Consider the following 14205-nt stretch of genomic DNA (forward strand, 5'->3'; position numbering starts at 1 on the left):
TTGGAGTTCCATGCTGGAAAAACTAGTCTAGAATAGCTTGCGGGACATTATTTCTTAATTGCAATTCTAATGCCAGAAGCTCTTTTTTTGATGAATGTTAAATACAGCAGCCAATAGAACTCACGGGTAGTTTGAAAGAATATTGAACATGTGATGGCGGTAGGATATAGCAGTTATATATTTAAACCCATAACCATTCAATCTTCATGAAGAGAAGTGAAAGCCTTCTGCATCTAATTCTAGTCCTATAGTACTCAAGGATGTCATTAGAATGATGAAGATAAGGACGACAAAACATTTAATTTTATTCTATATTTTTTTAAGGGGTGGATCAGCTTTAATATTGCGGAACGATTGTTGCTTCCATCAATGTAATTGTCTGCATCATTTCCGATCCCCCATATATTTTTGGGGTAAATACAGTTGAAGCAGGGAAGTTTACACACACCTTAGCCAAATACATTTAAACTCCGTTATTCACAATTCCTGACATTTAATCCTAGTAAAAATTCCCTGTCTTAGGTCAGTTAGGATCACCACTTTATTTTCAGAATGTGAAATGTCAGAATAATAGGAGAGAGAAGGATTTATTTCAGCTTTTATTTCTTTCATCACATTCCCAGCGGGTCAGCAGTTTACATACACTCAATTTGTATTTGGTAGCATTGCCTTTAAATTGTTTAACTTGGGACAAACGTTTCGGGTTGCTTTCCACAAGCTTCCCACAATAAGTTGGGTGAATTTTGGCCCATTCCTCCTGACAGAGCTGTTGTAACTGAGTCAGATTTGTAGGCCTCCTTGCTCGCACATGCTTTAACAGTTCTGCCCACACATTTTCTATGGGATTGAGGTCAGGGCTTTGTGATGGCCACTCCAATACCTTGACTTTGTTGTCCTTAAGCCATTTTGCTACAAATTTGGAAGTATGCTTGGGGTCATTGTCCATTTGGAAGACCCATTTGTGACCAAGCTTTAACTTCCTGACTGATGTCTTGAGATGTTGCTTCAATATATCCACATAATTCTCCTATCTCATGATGCCATCTATATTGTGAAGTGCACCAGTCCCTCCTGCAGCAAAGCGCCCCCACAACATGATGCTGTCACCCCCGTGCTTCATGGTTGGGATGGTGTTCTTCAACTTGCAAGCTTCCCCCTTTTTCCTCCAAACATAACAATGTTCATTATGACCAAACAGTTCTTTTTTTGTTTCATCAGACCAGAGGACATTCCCCCAAAAAGTACGATCTCTGTCCCCATGTGCAGTTGCAAACCGTAGTCTGGCTTTTTTATGGCGGTTTTGGAGCAGTGGCTTCTTCCTTGCTGAGCGGCCTTTCAGGTTATTTCGATATAGGACTCATTTTACTGTGGATATAGATACTTTTGCACCTGTTTCCTCCAGCATCTTCACAAGGTCCTTTGCTGTTGTTCTGGGATTGATTTGCACTTTTCGCACCAAAGTATGTTCATCTCTAGGAGACAGAACAAATCTCCTTCCTGAGTGGTATGACGGCTGCGTGTTCCCAAGGTGTTTATTCTTGCGTACTATTGTTTGTACAGATGAACGTGGTATCTTCAGGCGATGAGCCAGACTTGTGGAGGTCTACAATTTCTTTTTTAGGTCTAGGCTGATTTCTTTTGATTTCCCATGATGTCAAGCAAAGAGGCACTGAGTTTGAAGGTAGGCCTTGAAATACATCCACATGTCCACCTCCAATTGACTCAAATTATGCCTATCAGCAGCTTCTAAAGCCATGACATCCTTTTGTGGAATTTTCCAAGCTGTTTAAAGGCACAGTCAACTTAGTGTATGTAAACTTCTGACCCACTGGAACTGTGATACAGTGAATTATAAGTGAAATAATCTGTCTGTAAACAATTGTTGGAAAAATTTATTGTATCATGCACAAAGTAGATGTCCTAACCAACTTGCCAAAACTATAGTTTGTTAACAAGAATTATGTGGAGTGATTGAAAAACGAGTTTTAATGACTCCAAACTAAGTGTATGTAAACTTCCGACTTCAACTGTATATGCTTTATAATGCTTTGAAATACCAGGTATCTCGGGAGAAAAGTGATTTATTCTCGGGATGGAACATTTGTAAAATACCGGGGAAATATTCAACCCTAGTATACACTCCAGGGTCCAAAAGGAGAACCCTTTCTTGGTTCCAGGTAGAACCCTTTTTGGTTCCCTCTGTGGAAAGGGTTCTTCAAAGGGTTCTCCTATGGGGTTCTAGATAGCACCTTTTATTCTAAGAGTGTCGGCATGCACTTAGTTGTATTTCACAAAGAGGATCATCATTTTCTTGAGCATGTATAGCCTGACTCTTTCTGCCTGTGTTATTACTGTATGGTATAATAACCAGAGGTTAAGTTTCTCACTGAGCTAAAGCACAGAGAGATCTATCATGGCGACCAACTTTGAGCCCCCAAAATTACAAACAAACTAAAGGCAAGGGATTGCTAGTTAGTGTTTCTCCCTCCGGCCATAAGCTCTGTGTCCACGTTTGGAGCCAGTGGATCCACGACAACCACCACGTACTAGTGTTTTACTGTGTGTTTACTGAGTCTGCGTGGGTTTTCTTACTACACTGATTTAACAGCCTAATGTTTTTTTTCCATTTTCCAGCCCGGCCCTGACCAGCCCTGCCACTTTGATCTGTGAGAGCGAGGAGAGAGCCCTCAGATAATGGCCTATAGGATAAGCAGTAGAAGTAAGTGCATTAGAATAGATTTACTATCTTCAAGACCCCCATCCCTTGTCTCCATACTGTGGTTCATTAAATGTACTGTAGGTTCTCATCTATATATGTTGATCAATACTGCATTAACATCTCTAAATCACCTAATTTAACAGACAAGATAACTACAACTAATAGGAAACAGAGAATTTCCTGTAATGTAAGGAAATTGCTGACTGGGAGACAGTAGGATCTCCCTTGCTACTATGATCACATTATGATCAGCCATGTGTAGTGGCTCATGGTAGAGGAAACAGCTAGAAGTTCCATGAGGATTAATGTTTCCTGTAAGATATGTAACACTTTACCTTGACACCTGTCAGAAGGCACATCCCAGTTAGCACATTTAGTTACTTGGAAGTTGTGGGAACGAAGCCATACGTTTCCTAACCGGTAAAACGGAATGTTTTTTAAACGTTCTGAGAATGGAATTTAATGTTTAGGTTGCTGGGAGATCCTTTTATCATGGTTCCCTGAGTTATCCTGGGAGGTTTTATGGACATTCTGAGAATGGAAATTATAGATTATTTAAAGGTAATTAAAGAATATTCTGAGAACATTCAGTAAATGTTGTGAATATTTTGAACAAACTCTAAAGATTATTTGGATGTTTTTGAATGACTTCCTTAAAAAACGTTCACTGAATGTTTCACTAACACTTTTAATAACACTGCTAGCTTAGTTTGGGTGAAGCACATACAGTTGAAGTCGTAGGTTTTCATGCACTTAGGTTGGAGTCATTAAAACTCGTTTTTCAACCACTCCACAAATTTCTTATTAACAAACTATAGTTTTGGCAAGTCGGTTAGGACATCTACTCATTTTTCCAACAATTGTTTTACAGACAGATTATTTCACTTATATTTCACTGTATCACAATTCCAGTGGGTCAGAAGTTTACATACACTAAGTTGACTGTGCCTTTAAACAGCTAGGAAAATTCCAGAAAATTATGTCTTGGCTTTAGAAGCTTCTGATTGACATAATTAGAGTCAGTTGGAGGTGTACCTGTGGATGTATTTCAAGGCCTACCTTCAAACTAAGTGCCTCTTTGCTTGACATCATGGGAAGATCAAAAGAAATCAGCCAAGACCTCAGAAAAAAAATTGTAGACCTCCACAAGTCTGGTTCATCCTTGGGAGCAATTTCCAAACGGCTGAAGGGACCACGTTCATCTGTACAAACAATAGTACGCAAGTATAAACACCATGGGACCACGCATCCGTCATACCTCTCAGGAAGGAGACGCGTTCTGTCTCTTAGAGATGAATGTACTTTAGTGCGAAAAGTGCATATCAATCCCAGAACAACAGCAAAGGACCTTGTGAAGATGCTGGAGGAAACAGGTGCAAAAGTATCTATATCCACAGTAAAATGAGTCCTATATCGACATAACCTGAAAGGCCACTCAGCATGGAAGAAGCCGCTGCTCCAAAACTGCCATAAAAAAACAGACTACGGTTTGCAACTGCACATGGGGACAAAGATCGTACTTTTTGGAGAAATGTCTTCTGGTCTGATGAAACAAAAAATGAACTTTTTGGCCATAATGACCATCGTTATGTTTGGAGGAAAAAGGGGGAGGCTTGCAATCCAAAGAACACCATCCCAACCGTGAAGCACGGGGGTGGCAGCATCATGTTGTGGGGGTGCTTTGCTGCAGGAGGGACTGGTGCACTTCACAAAATAGATGGCATCATGAGGTAGGAAAATTATGTGGATATATTGAAGCAACATCTCAAGACATTAGTCAGGAAGTTAAACAAAAAAAAAAAAAGTTAAAGCTTGGTCGCAAATGGGTATTCCAAGTGGACAATGAACCCAAGCATACTTCCAAAGTTGTGGCAAAATGGCTTAAGGACAACAAAGTCAAAGTATTGGAGTGGCCATCACAAAGCCCTGGCCTCAATCCCATAGAACATTTGTGGGCAGAACTGAAAAAGCATGTGCGAGCAAGGAGGCCTACAAACCTGACTCAGTTACAACAGCTCTGTCATGAGGAATGAGCCAAAATTCACCCAACTTATTGTGGGAAGCTTGTGGAAGGCAACCCAAAACGTTTGACACAAGTTAAACAATTTAAAGGCAATGCTACCAAATACTAATTGAGTGTATGTAAACTTCTGACCCACTGGGAATGTGATGAAAGAAATAAAAGCTGAAATCCTTCTCTCTCCTATTATTCTGACATTTCACATTCTTAAAATAAAGTGGTGATCCTAACTGACCTAAAACAGGGAATTTTTACTAGGATTAAATGTCAGGAATTGTGAAAAACTGAGTTTAAATGTATTTGGCTACGGTGTGTGTAAACTTCCCACTTCAACATTTGGAAATGCGTTGGCTTAGGCATTAATCATGCACACTAATTTCATTTGTATTGGGACACGTCGTCAGTGAGATTCAAACTTATGATATTCTGTTATCTATGCATGGAATAGGTCTGCTGCGCCAACATTGTGGAGCGAGCATGCCATGTTTTTTTTAGCTTACACAAGCTGTGTCATTTTAGTCTATTCAAACAAACCCCATTTCAAAGGAAACAAGCACTCAATTAGTGGGCTCGGCCAACACACCTGAACACACTTAACAAGATAGCGGATAGAAAGAGTTTTGTTGACACTGAATGCACAAAACATTAGGAACACCATCCTAATATTGAGTTGCACACCCTTTTGCCCTCCGAACAGCCTCAATGCATTAGGGTATTGACTCTACAAGGTGTCCCACAGTTGTCAAGTTGGCTGGTAGTGGATCTCTACTCCGAATAGTTAATTTAATCTCATCCCACAGATACTCAATTGGATTGAGAGCTGGTGGCTGGGCAGGCCACTGCAGTAAGCTGAATTCGCCGTCATGATTGTGGAACCATTCTTGGACAGTCCTAGCCTTTTGGCATGGGGCATTATCCTATTGAAATAGTCAATTCACAGATAGATGCACTGCTACCATGAAGGGATGCACCTAATTGGCAATGATGTTCAGATATCCTGTTGCATTCAAGTGTTGCTCACCTTTTATCAATGGCCCCATGTGTGCGATCAAAACACACCACACACCCCACACCTGCAATGTTGACACGCATCATGATGGATGCATGTACTCGTGGTTTTCTCCATACCCTAGTCCTCCCATCAGCTTTAAACAGCAGGAACCGGGATTCATCAGACCAGGCAATATTTTTCCAATTCTCCAGTGTCCAGTGTTTTTGTTCCTTAGCCCACCGCAACCACAGTTTCTTGTTTATTGCTGAAAGAAGTGGAACTCTGTAAAGTCGTCGGCTGCCATACACCATTCGTGTCAAGGTACAACGAGTTGTGCATCATTTTATGGGTCTTTGGGAACTAATGGTGTACTGAGCTGTCAGTTGACTAACTGTAGCCCGTCTGTTGCTTTGCACAATTCGTGTCAGCCTCCTTTGTCCTCTTTTATCAATGACCCATTTTTGACCACTGGCCTGGATGTCCTTTGGGTGGTGGACCATTCTTGATACACAAGGGAAACTGTTCAGTGTGAAAAACCCAGCTGCGTTGCAGTTCTTGACACACTCAAACTGGTTCGCCTGGCACCTACTACCATACTCCGTTCAACGGCATCTACAACTGGTTGAAGTGGATTTATCAATCAGGGGTCATAGCTTTCACCTGGTCAGTCTATGTCATGGAAAGAGCAAAACATGACATGTTCCTGATGTTTTTAAATAACATTCTTAGAATGTTAAGGAAACATTAGTAATGTTTTCTTGTGGTTTTTATGGAAAGTTTTCTTAATGTTCTGAGAACATGACTTTAAAATAGAACCATGAGGAAACCTGCAGAAAACGTTACGCTGAAGTACTGAAATTCCCACGGAAGAACATGTTTTAAAAAGTTTTATTTTACCCATTTTTTCAATTACAATCTTATCTCATCGCTGCAACTCCCCAACGGGCTCGGGAGAGGCGAAGGTCAAGTCATGCGTCCTCCGAAACATGACCCGCCCTTAAACCACGCTCCTTAACACCCGCCAGCTGCACCAATGTGTCTGCGGAAACAGTTCAACTGACAACTGTGGTCAGCTTGCAGTTGCCCGGACCCGCCACAAGGAGTCGCTAGAGCGTGATGAGGCAAGTAAAGGGCCAAACCCTCCCCTAACCTGGACAACTCTGGACCAATTGTGCGCCGCCCTATGGGACTCCCGGTCACAGCCATTTTTGACAACCTGGAATCGATCCCGGTGTAACGATCGTCTAAGGGAGGAGACCAAAACGCAGCATGGTAAGTGTTCATGCCTTTTAATGAAAAGTGAACACTATGACAAAAATAACAAAGTGATAAACGAAAATCGAACAACACGAAACAGTTCTGTCTGGTACAGACACAAAGACAGAAAACAACTACCCACAAAACACAGGTGGGAAAAGGCTACCTAAGTATGGTTCGCAATCAGAGACAACGATAGACAACTGCCTCTGATTGAGAACCACACCCGGCCAAACACACAGAAATAGAAAACATAGAACACAAAACATAGAATGCCCACCCCAACTCACGCCCTGACCAAACCAAATTAGAGACATAAAAAGGATCTCTAAGGTCAGGGCGTGACACCCGGGTCTGTCGTGACGCCTTAGACCGCTGTACCACTCGGGAAGCCACCAAGAAAGTGGTTTAACGTTCTCTGAATTATTTGAGAACATTTCCAATGTCAAAATAGTTGATAGAACATTACCAACATTTTAATGAAATGTTACAATTTTTTTTACTTTTAGGAAACGTGCTGTTAAAGTAATGAAATACCAAGAAAATAATGTTTTTTTGTCAAGTTCATTAAATGTGCTGAGAATGTTCCAAGCCAAGCAACTATCCTGCATTATTCCCAGAAAGTTGTGGTGGGGTTATATGCAAAATAACCATAAGACAACCACGCTCTCACCAAGCTCTAAGAAACATATTGTTCTCAGAACATTATGTGCTAGCTGGGATTATACAAGAAGCTACTCTTCTCTGTTTTTGTGTGTGTGTGTGTGTGTGTGTTATTATATATGTTTGTGTTATTTCTGTTTGTTCGATGTTTGTGTGTGGAGTGTGTGCTGCTCAGTATTTGTGTGGTATTTATGTGCCCTTGGTGCTTGTGTGCCTGTACGTGTGTGGTACTCTGTGTTTGTGTTGTATATTTGTGTGCCTACTGTTTGTATTCTGGGTCTTTGTGTGCCCCCGCATGTCTGTATGTACTCATATGTGTGTGTATTTGTCATGGGCGTAGCCTGGTGCCTGGCAGCAGTGTGATGTGGGAGGCTGTGAGACAGCTCCAGTTCCCCCGTAAGGCAGCGCTGTCAGCAGCGGAGAGCACCTCCTGTCATCCTTGCCATCTGAAAATCGGGCTGTAAGATGAAGCAGGAGACAGGTATATGTCGTGGGGCCTCTCTCTTCTCTGAGCCAAGGGGAACAAGGGAAGGAGGGATGGAGTGTGTGTGTGGGTATTTATGTGTGTGATGCTAGTAAAATATTAATACATGAGTGGGGTTTGAAGAGGTCCACTTGACACTTCCGTACTCTAGCGTCATCTCTTACTATTCATTACAACACTCTAATGTAGCTTACTGTACTCTTGACATGTATAGTAGCTGTTGGTTGCCTAATTGTTACATCAAGTGTATACTGGTAATCTAGACAGTATAATGTTGGTTCGGTTGCCTACAGTTTGTTGCATGTAGTTACAGTATGCTGTCATGACTATAATCATAGCTGTGATGTGTGACGTAAGAGATGGTAAGTTGTACCACATACAATTCAGTGTACATGGAGTATTCTGTTTAAGGGTGCTTCACCTTCATGATCACAATGCTACTGTTATCCCCCCCCCCCCCCAGAAAGAAAAACTGACGCCTAAAACATCATGACAAAGTTATGGAGGCAAATTGCACCATTAAATCCAAATTAGATTCCACTCTCCAAATGGGGCTGAAGGTCTCAGAACACTTAATCAATTTATATCAGATTAGCTGTGGAATATTCTCAAATGTCAATAACAGAAATGCTTCTATTCTGACAGCAGGGCTCTTTAAATCCGAGCTACTTGCAGTGAAACAGCATTGGTTTCTGCCATGCTCTGCATAATTCAGCCATGCTGTTCAGCCTCATAGAGCAATAAAACTATTAGCCTCAGTGGAAAAAGTAAACAGGAGAGAGTACGTTTTTAGAAAACCCCACTTCATCCCCTTCTTCTTTCTGCAGTAGCGTCTCTGTAGCTGATCATGAGGACAAGGCCCTATCTCCACATTCTGCAGAAATATCAATATGGCTTTAGGAGTCTCCCTGAAGCAAGGTCCTCAGCTAATTAAATCTGTAATCACAGTGGGGTGGGGGGGGGGGTGGTCTGCATGTTGAAATGACGGCCAGTGGAGTTTTATTTAACAAAGAAAAGATAATTGGGTTCAGGGCCTTTCGTTCGTTCTCCTCATAAAACACGAAGGTTCCTGCTTCCCATCAGGCTGCTGATATCGCTGCTCAGGTAGAGCACTACTTCCCTTGAGGAACAAGACACCACTGCCAAGGGTACACCAGAGAAGCACTAAGTCAGTAGTGGGATGGAGAAGGTAATGGGCTTCAGGGGAGCTCCAGACAGAACTGGAATTCTAAAGGAGGATGGAGGGAGATACTCTCTCTAGGACTGCATGTACTCCTTTTAGGGCTGCACGATCAAATTCAGGATATTGACATGTGAAATATCCATATTGCAAGAGGCTGCAATTTTCTCCTTTCTTTGATACAAGAAAAACTAGACTACGGTACCTCCTCCAATGAGGTACCTTCTCCAATGAGATGCGCTAGACTCCGTTCACTCACTCCCTGCATGCATAAGAGGGTGCTGACCAATCACAAACGGGCTCTCTCACTCTGCGTGGCATGCACATGCTGGCCAATCACAATTGTCCTGGTGAGGGAAAAAATGCAGTGTTGGAAACATGAGTGTTGCTAGTGCTAACGGGAATGTCGATTTGCTGCCAAAGAAGGGCGCACCTCCGTCGTATGGCAATATTTCAGCTACAGGCAAACTGATGTCAACCAAATGTGCATAAAGTACCTCGGAGTTGTGGCGACAACAAGAGGCAACACGACACATTTGTTCAATCATTTGAAGAAGTACCATCCCCTACTTTACGATGATTGCACGGTGAAACAAGTGCCAAACAGCAGCAAAGACTCTCGGCCATAGCCAGCCACCTACGTTAAGCAGGTATTGATTGCCGATGCGTTTTCAAGTGTAACGCCCTACTAAAACCCCCGCAGAAACAGAGAATTCACTGAGGCTATCGCCTATCTATCGCATAGCCAAAGACATGATTCATATTTACACTGTCAGCAAAGGCGGCGTCAAGAAGATAATAAACAAGCTGGACAGGAGAAAAAGATTCACCCATATTTTTCCCAAGTCACCATCCCAACACAGTATAACTAAATTAAGGGAAGAAGCTGAAACAGAGCTTACACATGTTGATTTATGTGACTACAACATGCCTTTTGTCTAGCAGAACAACCGACAGTCAAACATTCGTTTGACAGTACACTTTATTGATGAGGAGTTTCAACTGAATGGTCGGTGCTTGCAGACATAGGCTACATCCCCGGAGATCACAGGGGTGAAAACATCACTCTGAGGTTGAGAGCTTTAGCCGCCTGGGGCCTACATGAGGAGCAGCAAGTGTGCATAACGGTAACGGCACAAACGTGCTAAAGGCCATCGTATTGAATTACTGGACCAGCCTCCAATGTTTTGGAAACAGGCTACACTTTGCAATCTGTAGCTTACGTGTTACATGTTAAGGCACTTTGAATTATAATAATTATTGAGCCTACTTATACATAATTAAACCTACATTATGGCTGGCGAAATAAATACAACTTAAATAAATAAATAAAACATATATTATTAAGAACTCATAATGGTAAAATAGGAATTCGTAATGTAATTAAATAATTAGTGCTGCGCTTATAGCACACTGTATTTTGATGATCATGTGAAAAATGAATGTTTTTTAATATGTAGGTGTAATAATATTATCATAAGTATAACAGAGTGGGAAAATATTTGTTTAATTTGGTTTTGTATCCAGTTAGCACAGTATGTATTCATTCCTACGATCTCATTTTAGAAGTGACGTTCTCTACCCTGCCAATTGTTTTAACCATGTCTGATGGAATTACCAAGTTTTCACCCAAGTGTTTGAAAATCACAATTCATATTCGCAAAATCAACCCCCCAAAAATCGCATTTAGATATTTTTGGCAAATCGTGCACCCCTAGCTCCTTTCATCTTTGATATCTCGAGTCTTGCTTGGTCTAACAAGGTGCTCCACATTATAGTTCTGCCAGCCACTCTCATATGACCCAGGTACTCACATGCTCACACGCTCACACGTCCCGCTTTGCCCTTCACATACACACTACCTTGGACCCACCCAAACTCTATAATTATAATTAGTATATTCCAATTTTAAGCACTCATGCATGCTAGTTGGACTGGCAGCCATATTGGGTGAGCCATTCGGAATGTTTGATTGGTGACACCATAAAGATGTGTACAAAGGTGTACTATCTCAGGCACAACTTATCATAGGGTTCTTTACTTTTTCATGGTTCTTCGAGCCATAAAGGAACAGTACAAAACTATCTCAAGACGTCATCAAGATAAGGTCCTTATTTGTTATTTTCCATTGGGGTCACATGACAAGAAGAGAGCCTTCATTCTGGAAATGCTATGTTCATCTGTGAGCTGATCTCTAAGGTTGTGCCATCCTCCTCTTGTTCCATCCATGTCATTATCTGTCTTACTCACGTTTGTGTCTGTTCCCAGGGCACAACATTTAAAGGGTTCTGACTGGGAGGGAGAGAGGAAAGGCAGGCCAATCACAGTATGTCGGGGTTATCCATGCCCTGTAGCAATCGCCATAGTGACCTGATTTCTTCCTGTTATGTTCCACATTTCCTGGGCCATTCACTCCGATTCTCCAATCCACCTGATCTTGACCACTGCCATTTTTGTTAGGAAAAAAATATATATTACAGAAATCTGGAACGCTCATGAGAAATCTAAGAATGAAATTCAACTCCCTGATCTTATTTTGTATTTTACTCATAATCCATTTTATATTAATTATAATTATCAGGTAATTTGAGATATGCTTTTTTGAATTACATTGATAATGATATTGCTTGTTGTTTCCAACATCAGCAGAGTGTTTTTGGAGAGCCGTCCTCCTCGCTTCTCCTCGGTCACATTCTGTCACATTTATTACTCAGATTTGAGTTATGGTCTTTTGATTCATTGTCCAGTCACGTTTGTCCATGTCTTTCATTTCAGCATCTGGGTTTAATTGGTGCGATGTTGTAAAGCCACAGCTGCGCTGCCTGTTAGGACAATAAATTACCCCAATTAGGAGAGAACCAAAGGCTCAGCTGTCTGACCGATGCTGTAGCCACTCTCCTCTCACACCCATAGGTAGGGCCTTAGTCCCTATGCGCCCTGGTCAAAAGTAGTGCACTATGAAGGGAATATGGTACCATTTGGTACACAGACAGGGAAGGACGTGCTAGAATGAGGCTCCATCGACACGGAGCTTATCCCAAACACCTGTGTCCCACTTTGGCCTGCATTTCAACCGCCACCTGCATCATCGGCATCATCTGCATAATCTGCGTCACAAGTTATCTGACCTAAATAACTTGTATGTACAGTATGTGTATACTGATATGTAAACTCAACAAAAAAAGAAATGTCCTCTCACTGTCAACTGCGTTTATTTTCAGCAAACTTAACATGTGTAAATATTTGTATGAACATAACAAGATTCAACAACTGAGACATAAACTGAAGTTCCACAGACATGTGACTAACAAAAATGGAATGTGTCCCTGAACAAAGGGGAGATCAAAATCAAAAGTAACAGTCAGTATCTGGTGTGGCCACCAGCTGCATTAAGTACTGCAGTGCATCTCCTCCTCATGGACTGCACCAGATTTGCCAGTTCTTGCTGTGAGATGTTACCTCACTCTTCCACCGGACATTTCTTGGGGAATGGCCCTAGCCATCACCCTCCGATCCAACAGGTCCCAGACGTGCTCAATGGGATTGAGATTCAGGCTCTTCGCTGGCCATGGCAGAACACTGACATTCCTGTCTTGCAGGAAATCATGCACAGAACGAGCAGTATGGCTGGTGGCATTGTCATGCTGGAGGGTCATGTCAGGATGAGCCTGCAGGAAGGGTACCACATGAGGGAGGAGGATGTCTTCCCTGTAACGCACAGCGTTGAGATTGCCTGCAATGACATCAAGCTCAGTCCGATGATGCTGTGACACACCGCCCCAGACCATGACGGACCCTCCACCTCCAAATCGATCCCGCTCCAGAGTGCAGGCCTCGGTGTAACGCTCATTCCTTCAACGATAAACGCGAATCCGACCATCACCGCTGGTGAGACAAAACCGCGACTCGTCAGTGAAGAGCACTTTTTGCCAGTCCTGTCTGGTCCAGCGACGGTGGGTTTGTGCTCATAGGCAACGTTGTTGCCGGTGATGTCTGGTGAGGACCTGCCTTACAACAGGCCTACAAGCCCTCAGTCCAGCCTCTCTCAGCCTAATGTGGACAGTCTGAGCACTGATGGGGGGATTGTGCATTCCTGGTGTAACTCAGGCAGTTGTTGTTGCCATCCTGTACCTGTCCTGCATGTGTGATGTTCGGATGTACTGATCCTGTGCAGGTGTTGTTACACGTGGTCTGCGACTGCGAGGACGATCAGCTGTCCGTCCTGTCTCGCTGTAGAGCTATCTTAGGCGTCTCACAGTACGGACATTGAAATTTATTGCCCTGGCCACATCTGCAGTCCTCATGCCTCCTTGCAGCATGCCTAAGGCACGTTCACGCAGATGATCAGGGACCCTGGGCACCTTTCTTTTGGTGTTTTTCAGAGTCAGTAGAAAGGCCTCTTTAGTGTACTAAGTTTTCAGAACTGTGTATAATTGCCTACCACCTGTAAGCTGTCAGTGTCTTAACGACCGTTCCACAGGTGCATGTTCATTAATTGTTTATGGTTCATTGAATAAGCATGGGAACAGTGTTTAAACCCTTTACAATGAAGATCTGTGAAGTTATTTAGATTTTTATGAATTATCTTTGAAAACATCCCTTTCCTGAAAAAGGGACGTTTCTTTTTTTGCTGAGTTTATATATGCATGTAACTGATAGATGTTACTGAATGTAGGCTTAAAAGGTACAGCGGTTCCTCTATTAAATGTTTTGAGCTTATGCCGCGACACATTTGTGGTAGATGGTGGTAAATTGCGTTATTCCGTCATTGCTCCACACTATCGTTAGAGGGAGTTAGACGATCGATTATGCTTTAGGTATTGCTTTTGGTTTCTCTCCCTCTTAAAAAATGTAATAAAAACTATTCTAATGTAACAAACTGGCTTTATTC

At 42.3% G+C, this 14205-nt stretch overlaps 1 protein-coding gene across 1 annotated transcript in view; it reads left to right on the forward strand.

The window, feature by feature from the left end:
• Window positions 1-14205, forward strand: part of LOC139540310 (alpha-1,3-mannosyl-glycoprotein 4-beta-N-acetylglucosaminyltransferase C-like) — a 221643-nt gene that overhangs the window by 103525 nt on the left and 103913 nt on the right. The window contains exon 2 of the mRNA XM_071344049.1: window positions 2635-2719. The gene's annotated coding sequence lies outside the window, so the exon portion shown is untranslated. The remainder of the gene's footprint in view (window positions 1-2634; window positions 2720-14205) is intronic.

Source organism: Salvelinus alpinus, chromosome 15 (assembly GCF_045679555.1).
Source record: "Salvelinus alpinus chromosome 15, SLU_Salpinus.1, whole genome shotgun sequence".
NCBI classification, from domain to species: domain Eukaryota; kingdom Metazoa; phylum Chordata; class Actinopteri; order Salmoniformes; family Salmonidae; genus Salvelinus; species Salvelinus alpinus.